Source organism: Grammomys surdaster, unplaced genomic scaffold, assembly GCF_004785775.1.
Source record: "Grammomys surdaster isolate TR1022 unplaced genomic scaffold, NIH_TR_1.0 126546, whole genome shotgun sequence".
Lineage (NCBI taxonomy): Eukaryota > Metazoa > Chordata > Mammalia > Rodentia > Muridae > Grammomys > Grammomys surdaster.
The window spans coordinates 13,697,564-13,707,714 of record NW_021621338.1 but is presented as its reverse complement, the minus strand read 5'-3'; the positions used below and the strand labels follow the sequence as shown (position 1 = coordinate 13,707,714).

The following is a 10,151-nucleotide window of genomic DNA, read 5'->3' as shown; positions in this document are numbered from 1 at the left end:
AGTGGGGCCAGGATCTCTGAACCTGAGGACATGGTGAGGGACAGGAGCAGTTTCTGTAGAGATAACATCCAAATGTCTTCGGATACTTATGGAGGACATTTTGCTATAACTTTTTTAAAAAATTCATATACCTAGCAAGCCTACCCTGAAAGAAAAAGTAGATTCTTACAAAGAGACCATAGAGACCCATTAGCTTAGCCAAGGTTCTAGTTGAACTTCCAACAGCTATAACAGCATCTGAAAATACTGCTGCAAAATCATCACTGGAAAATAATTTATGATATTAACTCTCACATGTTTAATTTTTTCCTTTAGAGGCTAATAAAGAATTATTTACATTTTCAGATACCTAAAATTGAAATAATGTGTTGATTCTAAGATGGAGACTTGAACATACAAAACAGAAGAAGAGTGAGGGAAAGTTACTGTATAACACCAATTTTAGGTTTTTGTTTGTTTTGCTTTGCTTTTTTTGTTTGTTTTTTGTTTTTAACTTTTTATTGGTTCATTGTGGATTTCATACCATGTATCCCAATCTCAGTCATTTCTCCTTCCCCTCATACCCACCGTCCACTCTTGTAACCACCCAACCTGCCCCACAACAGAGAAATAAAAAACTCATTGTGGAATCTGTAGTATGTCAGTGTCCCAAAGTGTCAGTACACCATTTTGTCCATACTTCTTTACTTCCAAATGTTAATTGTGATGAGGTATTGTGCTCATTGCAATTGAGGCCTCCAGTTTCTGGTACTCAATCAGTACTGGAACCTCACTGGGACTCTTCTAGTATATCCAGTTGTCGTTGTCCTGTGTTGTGGAGATCCTGTAGTTTTGGATCTGCAGAACAAGCATTTCAGCAGTTCATCCATGGTGTAGATGTTGGAGTGGGCCACCTCGAAGTCCTGAATCTGGGCCTGAGAGGTATCTGAGGTGGTTAGCCCATGGGCTCTTACGTTTTCAGGGCCTGCTCACCAGAAACTCTTGCAACTAGAGCCAGTTCTACCCTTCTGCCCAAGCACACTGCAGGGTCCACTTTCTTGAACGTTTCAGTTGCTGAGGAATTGGAACATTTCTCCTACTGTCATGACCCAGGGACCAGATCTCCTGCCTGACATAGATGGCAAGTCATCAATGACAGGAGAAGGAAGGCATCTCTCCCTAGTCCATGCCACCACACAGCAGATAAGAGATGGAGCTGGCCCTCCTGTGCTCACACCATTAGGACAGCTTCACCTGCAATGCCCACATCCAAAGCCAGTTCTTCTCTCTCTCTCTCTCTCTCTCTCTCTCTCTCTCTCTCTCTCTCTCTCTCTCTCTCTGTCATTTTTCTATCACTTACTCTCTTCTCTTAATGGCACCCATAGTCTCTGGATGTCTGAGGTCATCTCAGAAGTGGTCTTAGGAGTGCTATATATACCCTGCTAGTGCATTTTGGCACCCAGGAGGAGTCATCTCAAACATGGTTTGTGATCTGCACCCAGCAAGCCTGTAAGGTGTCAGACTTGTGGTCATCTCAGGCTAGTTCCCTGTCTGGCCCTCATGGCACTAGCATTGGTCTGGTGGTCATCTCAGACTTACTTTCCTCCAGAGAATGTTAGGCTACTCATCATTCAGATGTCCAAGTGTCAGAACACTGGTGATAGGCATAATGTCTCTTCTTTCTGCCACCTACTGATGTTCATGTAACACAGCAGCCATATCTGCAACGCCTCTTAGGAACAGTCGCTTTGTTTTGTTTTTAAAGTCATGATTGGCTTCATACCAAGAATAAATTGAAACCCTTGAATCTGTCTAACTGTATTACATAGCAGGTCTTCAAAAATAAGTCAATAATAAGTAGGAGCCAGATCAGTAACTCCTTGCTCTGCACAAATGAAAGTGAAGCTGTTCTATGTGAGGAGTCCACCTTCTCAAGCCTTCAGATTACACTTCTTGTAGACTAACATTGATAACCACAGATACATCTACCCATGCAACTTGAGGACAGGATATTCTACAAATATTCAAGAACATCCATGTGTTTTTGCAAACCCTGCAAAATAAATGAATCCGACTCAATGCCAAAAACAATAAAAAGAAAAAATAAAGCTAGATTATACAAGCCCATGCTCATAATTAAAAGGATGATCTGAAGAACTCAGCTATATCTAGATTGGTCCATAGTTAAGTACAATCTCAGCTGATACCTGGTTGGATATTTCTTTTAACTTCTTAGAAATCTCATTCAAAGCTTACATATAAGAGTATAAATGTCAACATAACTAAAATGATCCTAGAGGGCAAACAAAGCCAGAGGAGTCACACAAGAAGTTGTCAAGCCCTATTGAAACCATCTGAGAAGCTTCCTTCTCAAGGAGGAAAAATCCCAAATACAGTGGTGGAGCCCACAGTTATAAATTGCATATATAATTATAAATAACAAATTATGCATCATAACATTAACCACTATTCAAGAAGCACTACTAGACAGCTGGAAGACCCACATGATGAGGGTAAAGAGAGGGTGGACCTACATGGGGTTTCAAGACAATGGAGGAAGCAAATCTATTTAATGAGCCTGTGAAAATCCATCACTCAACAGAAATCATTATGAATTAAATATTAAAGCACAGAACTTCCTTTCATTAAAGACATCATTAAGAGTGTGAGAATCCAACCCTTTAAGAAGAGAGAACATATTTAAAGTTAAATATCCAGAGAGGGTTCATATAGAGAAGGGATATCTTTGAAATAAAAAAAGAGAAAGTCTGACAGTTGATAAGAAAAATTCACAAAAACAAAAGATGCTTAGTAGTTCCCCTCAGTAGATCCACAGCACATAAGCACACAAAGAGATGCTCAATCTCATTAGCAATCATGAAGACTGAAGACAACCTCCCTGTTGTCTAAGTTGACTCATGATATAAGTCATTAGCTCATGTACACACATAAGTCCACACATAAAACTTAATTATATGTTCACTAATAAATGTGATCTTCTCAGATAGAAACTCAATGAGAAAACAGAGAACCACTGAATTTATGGGGGAAACTCACAGAAATATGGATGAGGGGTTACTTTCTGGAGCATGGGTGATTCAATGGCAGTTGCATCACCAAAAAGCACTCCCCAGCAAGGGGGAAAACTCATGAAAGCTTGATCCCAAGTGTTGCCTGTCTAGCTTTCAGGAAACTTGGCTGGTTGGAGATTCTCTTCTTCCTAGCAATTTTTACTTCTTATTTAACCTTGGAGAGGAGGCTTGTAAATCTTGTAAGTTTCAGGAGCCTCCTGAGATCTATGAGTTTCATTTATTTACCCAGTCTTAAGAAGAAGATTTCTTTTTAGAAGATGTTCCAGTTTGGAAGGCATAACTCTACCAGATACATGTACCAGAATATACTAGTAGTGCTGTTTGTTGTGGTCACAAGAAATGATAATTTTAGAAAATCCAAAACAACTCAGGTGTTGAGCAAGAATAGGATGAATAAATTAATTTTGTCTTTTTAATAAAATGTAACACTTTCAGCAAAGAAAATGACCCAATTGGTGGAAACAGATATCACATAAAATCTGGAATAAGTTATAACAGACATTTTATAATTCTATTTATATTTTTAAAAGTTGAAAGTGAATATGATATGTGGTTGTAGAGGTGGAGACTGTGTTTACTGTCAGAGACAGTGCAAAGACACAAGTGATTAGCACTGAGTGTCTTTGGTTTGTTTTTCCTTACATATCAGGGGATTTATTATCATTGTTTTATGAAAATTCATCCAGCTATACACTTAGCTGAGCAATGTTAGAACCAACATTTTAATTTAATGGAACTAAAAACAAATGAGCTCAGAGGCTGGCATAGTTCTGCGGGTAAGAGTGCTTGCCATCAAGGCTAATGACCTGAATTTAATCCCAAGGTCCCACACCATGGAAGGAGAGAACCAGTTCTAATAGGTTGCCTTTTACTTCCACACATGAACTGTGGCACATATCCTTTCACACACTCATTCATGTGCACACACATGTGTGCATGTGCGTGTGAATGCACACATACACATACACTAAGCACAATAAAGATATCCATGTTGAAGATGGATGCTTCCTTTTTATTCATGGCAATTGAACACACTTAAGGGGAATATTTCTGTTGGTAAACAAATTCTATGGACCATTAAAGACAGGAAATAATGAAAAATGAGGGCAGGCATATATACTCCAGTACTGAAGATTTATCTAAATCTTCCATACTCTGTAATCTCGGAATAATCTACACTTTCCTTATGACAAAATTCTGAAAGACTGCATACATTTGGTTGCAAATACTATTTAGCTTTGGTTCAACCTCAGCATTACCTTCTGTTAACGTTTATTTTGAGCTAAACAAAAGCAAACAAATAAATAAACAAAAACTTCCTGGGACTCTCCCAGGTAGGAGAGCGATGGTGCCTGGAACTACAGAAGTCACAGCAGCCGATTCCTAAGTAAATTGGCCCGGATACTACATGGAAATATGGAAATATGGAAGCATGTTTGGATTTTGGGAAAGAGTGTTCATGGACTTTTCTATTATGGCTTCTAGTTCAACTTGCATAGTGATTTCTACAAGGTGTTTCAATCAGCAAATAATTCAAGTCACTGAAGCTTGCTCATGTTGGTAAATCCTCTGAACACAATGACATTCATCAAAATTCTTGCAGAAGAACTATGGGGAAGGTTTTCCAAAAATACATTTCTGATATATAAATTAGACAGTTGCTTCTCCAAAGCAATCTAACATTTATAGGTACTTTGACACAGTAATGAATAGATAGGTTTGGATAGTTGGACAAGTATTCCTGCCAAAGACAGGGCAGTGCAAGAGGCTAAATTGTTCAGGAACAGCAGGTGTGCACAGTTCCATTCGTGGCATCTGACCATCAAAAGGGTGAAAAGGCACACCACATGCCAAACAGGATCCTGCTGACCAAATGGCCTTTAGAAATCCCACTGCAGAATAAATTATTTAAGCATTCTCAAGCTGGCTGGCTGTTACAGTAATTACCAGGCACACACGGGATCTTGAATGTAACTTTAAAGTACTTTAGTTCATATTCTGTCATAGGGGACTCTGTTATAGTGGCCTCGAGTGTTGACCAGAGAAGAATGACCTTTTGTGTTTTTCTAGTGGGCTGCTTTTTCCATAATGTTTATCACTTCAGTGGGATGAATCACACCTGGAGAAGGGGGTGGCCATTTTTGATAGAACAGAAGAAATGGAAGCGTAGCTTTTGGCTACTGAATGATCACCTAATTGAAAAGACTTCCCAGTGATTGACAAATGTTTTACCCTCAAAATAACCTTCTTTTTTTTTTTTTTTCTTATTTTTTTATTGGATGTTTTATTTACATTTCATATGTTGTCCCCTTACCCCATCCCCCACCCACCCAGGAACCCCCAATCCCCTCACACCTCCTCCTTCTTCTTTGTGGATGTAACCTCTATCTACCCCCCCACTCCCACCTCCCCACCCTCAAAACTCCCACCCCCTGGGGCGTCCAGCCTTTATGAGGTCAAGGATCTCATCTTCCACCTGTGCCCAGCAGGGCCCTCCACTCTTATATATTCAGCTAAGGCCCTGGATCCCTCCATAAGTGCTCCCAGGCTGGTGGTTTAGACCCTGGGAGCTGTGGTTGGTTGGTATTGTTGCTCTCCTCATGGGGCCACAAATCCTTTCAGCTCCTTCAGTCTTCACTCTAACTCCTCCATTGAGAACCCCATAATCACTTCAATGGCTAGTTGTGAGCATCTGCCTCTGAATATGTCAGACTCTTGAAGACCTCTGAGGAGACATCCATATCAGGCTCTTATCAGCATGCACTTCCTGACTTCCACATCAGCATCTACCTTTGGTGACTGCACATGGGATGGATACTCAGGTGGAAAGGTCTTCAGACGGCCCCTCCTTCAGTTTTTGTCCCTCGCTTTGTCTCCATATTTGCTCCCTTGAGTATTTTGTTGCTCCTTCTAAGAAGGACCGAATCACCCCCACTTGGTCTTCATTCTTTATGGACTTCATGTGGCCTGTGAGTTGCATCTTGGGCATTTTAAGGTTCTGGGCTAATATCCAATAATCAGTGAGTGAATACCATGTGTGTTCTTTTGTGATTGGCTTACCTCACTCAGTATGATAATTTCTAGTTCCATCCATTTACCTAGGAACCTCTCAAATTCATTGTTTTTAATAGCTGAGTAATACTCCATTGTGTAAATATACCACATTTTTTTAATCCATTCCTCAGTTGAAGGACATCTGGGTTCTTTCCAGCTCCTGGCTATTATAAATAAGGCTGCTATGAACATAGTTGAGCATATGTCCTTGTGATATGTTCGAGGATCTTCTGGGTATATGCCTAGGAGTGGTATAGCTGGATCCTCGGGTAATGCTATGTCCAATTTTCTGAGGAACCGCCACACTGATTTCCAAAGTGGTTGCACCATCTTGCAGTCCCACCAACAATGGAGGAGTGTTCCTCTTTCTCCACACCCTCGCCAGCATCTACTATCACCTGAGTTTTTAATCTTAGCCATTCTGACTGGTGTGAGATGGAATCTCAGGGTTGTTTTGATTTGCATTTCCCTGACGACTAAGGATGCCGAGCATTTCTTTAGGTGCTTCTCGGCCATTCGAGTTTCTTCTGTTGAAAATTCTTTGTTAAGCTCTATACCCCATTTTTTAATAGGGTAATTTGGTTGCCTGGAGTCTAATTTCTTGAGTTCTTTGTATATATTGGATATTAGCCCTCTATCAGATGAAGGATTGGTAAAGATCTTTTCCCAATTTGTTGGTTGTCGTTTTGTCCTATTGACAGTGTCCTTTGCCTTACAGAAACTTTGCAATTTTATGAAGTCCCATTTGTCAATTCTCGATCTTAGAGCATATGCCATTGGAGTTCTGTTCAGGAACTTTTCCCCTGTGCCCAAGTATTCGAGGCTTTTCCCCACCTTCTCTTCTATTAGTTTCAGTGTATCTGGTTTTATGTGGAGGTCCTTTATCCACTTAGATTTGAGATTTGTACAAGGGGATAAGAATGGATCAATTTTCATTCTTCTACATGTTGTCCTCCAGTTGAACCAGCACCATTTGTTGAAAATGCTGTCCTTTTTCCACTGGACAGTTTTAGCTCCTTTGTCAAAGATCAAGTGACCATAGGAGTGTGGGTTCATTTCTGAGTCTTCAATTCTATTCCATTGATCTTCCTGCCTGTCTCTGTACCAATACCAGGTAGTTTTTATCACTATTGCTCTGTAGTACAGCTTGAGGTCAGGGATGGTGATTCCTCCCGAAGTTCTTTTATTGTTGAGAATAGTTTTCGCTATCCTAGGTTTTTTGTTATTCCATATGAATTTGAGAATTTCCTTTTCTAACTCTGTGAAGAATTGAGTTGGGATTTTAATGGGGATTGCATTGAATCTGTAGATTGCTTTTGGCAAGATGGCCATTTTTATTATATTAATCCTGCCAATCCATGAGCATGGGAGATCTTTCCATCTTCTGAGATCTTCTTCAATTTCTTTCTTCAGAGACTTGAAGTTCTTGTCATACAGGTCTTTCACTTGCTTGGTTAGATTCACACCAAGGTATTTTATATTATTTGCAACTATTGTGAAGGGTGTCATTTCCCTAATTTCTTTTTCAGTCTGTTTATCTTTCATGTAGAGGAAGGCTACTGATTTGTTTGAGTTGATTTTATAACCAGCCACTTTGCTGAAGTTGTTTATCAGGTTTAGGAGTTCTCTGGTGGAAGTTTGGGGGTCACTTAAGTATACTATCATATCATCTGCAAATAGCGATATTTTGACTTCTTCCTTTCCTATTTGTATCCCTTTGACTTCTTTTTGTTGTCTAATTGCTCTGGCTAAGACTTCCAGTACTATATTGAATAGGTAGGGGGAGAGTGGGCAGCCTTGTCTAGTCCCTGATCTTAGTGGGATTGCTTCAAGTTTCTCTCCATTTAGCTTGATGTTGGCTACTGGTTTGCTGTAAATTGCTTTTACTATGTTTAGGTAGGGGCCTTGAATTCCTGATCTTTCCAAGACTTTTATCATGAAGGGATGTTGAATTTTGTCAAATGCTTTCTCAGCATCTAGTGAGATAATCATATGGTTTTTTTCTTTAAGTTTGTTTATATAGTGGATTACATTGATGGATTTCCGAATATTGAACCATCCCTGCATTCCTGGGATAAAACCTACTTGATCATGATGGATGATTGTTTTGATGTGGTCTTGGATTCGGTTTGCTAGAATTTTATTGAGTATTTTTGCATCGATGTTCATAAGGGAGATTGGTCTGAAGTTCTCTTTCTTTGTTGGGTCCTTGTGGGGTTTGGGAATGAGTGTAATTGTAGCTTCATAGAACGAATTGGGTAGTGTTCCTTCTGTCTCTATTTTGTGGAATAGTTTGAAGAGAATTGGTATTAGGTCTTCCTTGAAGGTCTGATAGAATTCAGCACTAAAACCATCTGGTCCTGGGCTTTTTTTAGTGGGGAGACTTTTAATGACTGCTGCTATTTCCTGAGAGGTTATGGGACTATTTAGATGGTTTATCTGCTCCTGGTTTAATTTTGGTACCTGGTATCTGTCTAGGAAATTGTCCATTTCATCCAGGTTTTCCAGTTTTGTTGAGTATAGGCCTTTGTAGTAGGATCTGATGATTTTTTTAATTTCTTCCGTTTCTGTTGTTATGTCTCCCTTTTCAGTTCTGATTTTATTAATTTGGATACTCTCTCTGTGCCCTCTGGTTAATCTGGCTAACGGTTTATCTATCTTGTTGATTTTCTCAAAGAACCAACTCCTGGTTTTATTGATATTTTGTATTGTTCTTTCAGTTTCTATTTGGTTGATTTCAGCCCTGAGTTTGATTATTTCCTGCCTTCTACTCCTCCTGGGTGTATTTGCTTCTTTTTGTTCTAGGGCTTTTAGTTGTGCAGTCAACTTGTTAGTGTGTGCTCTTTCCAGTTTCTTTTTGTAGGCACTTAGAGCTATGAGTTTTCCTCTTAGCACTGCCTTCATGGAGTCCCACAAGTTTTGGTATGATGTGTCCTCATTTTCATTGAAATCTAAAAAGTCTTTAATTTCTTTCTTTATTTCTTCCTTGACCAAGTCATCATTGAGTAGAGAGTTGTTCAGTTTCCATGTGCACATGGGTTTTCCATTGGTTTTGTCATTATTAAAGACCAGTCTTATTCCATGGTGATCTGATAAGAGGCAAGGGATTATTTCAATCTTTTTGTATCTGTAGAGGCTTGTTTTGTGACCAATTATATGGTCTATTTTGGAGAAGGTACCATGAGGTGCTGAGAAAAAGGTATATTCTTTTGTTTTAGGATGAAATGTTCTATAGATGTCTGTTAAGTCCATTCGGTTCATAACTTCTGTTAATGTCAAAGTGTCTCGGTTTAGTTTCTGTTTCCATGATCTGTCCATTGCTGAGAGTGGGGTGTTGAAATCCCCCACTATTATTGTGTGAGGTGTAATGTGTGTTTTGAGCTTTAGTAAAGTTTCTTTTATGTATGTAGGTGCCCTTGCATTTGGGGCATAGATGTTCAGAATTGAGAGTTCACCTTGGTAGCTTTTTCCTTTGATGAGTATGAAGTGTCCTTCCTTATCTTTTTTGATTAATTTTGGATGGAAGTCGATTTTATTTGATATTAGAATGGCTACTCCAGCTTGTTTCTTGGGACCATTGGCTTGGAAAATTGTTTTCCACCCTTTTATTCTGAGGTAGTGTCTGTCTTTGTCACTGAGGTGTGTTTCTTGTATGCAGCAAAATTCTGGGTCTTGTTTGTGTATCCAGTCTGCTAGTCTATGTCTTTTTATTGGGGAATTGAGACCATTGATGTTAAGAGATATTAAGGAAAAATGATTGTGGCTTCCTGTTATTTTTGTTATTAGAGGTAAAGTTATGTTTGTATAGTTATCTTCTTTTGGGGTTGTTGGAAGATTACTTCCTTGATTTTTCTAGGTTGTAGTTTCCCTCCTTGTGTTGGCGTTTTCCATCCATTATCCTTTGAAGTGCTGGGTTTGTGGGAAGATATTGTGCAAATTTGGTTTTGTCATGGAATATCTTGGTTTCACCATCTATATTGATTGAGTGTTTTGCTGGGTATAGTAATCTGTGCTGGCAATTGTGTT

The 10,151-nt window shown here is 39.3% G+C and overlaps 1 non-coding gene across 1 annotated transcript; it reads right to left on the bottom strand.

Moving 5' to 3' along the window:
• Positions 1 to 1,590: 1,590 nt before the first annotated feature.
• LOC114615087 lies at positions 1,591 to 1,723 on the bottom strand. The gene has a single exon (XR_003710429.1). It is a non-coding gene; the product is annotated as a small nucleolar RNA SNORA17 (small nucleolar RNA).
• Positions 1,724 to 10,151: the final 8,428 nt, after the last annotated feature.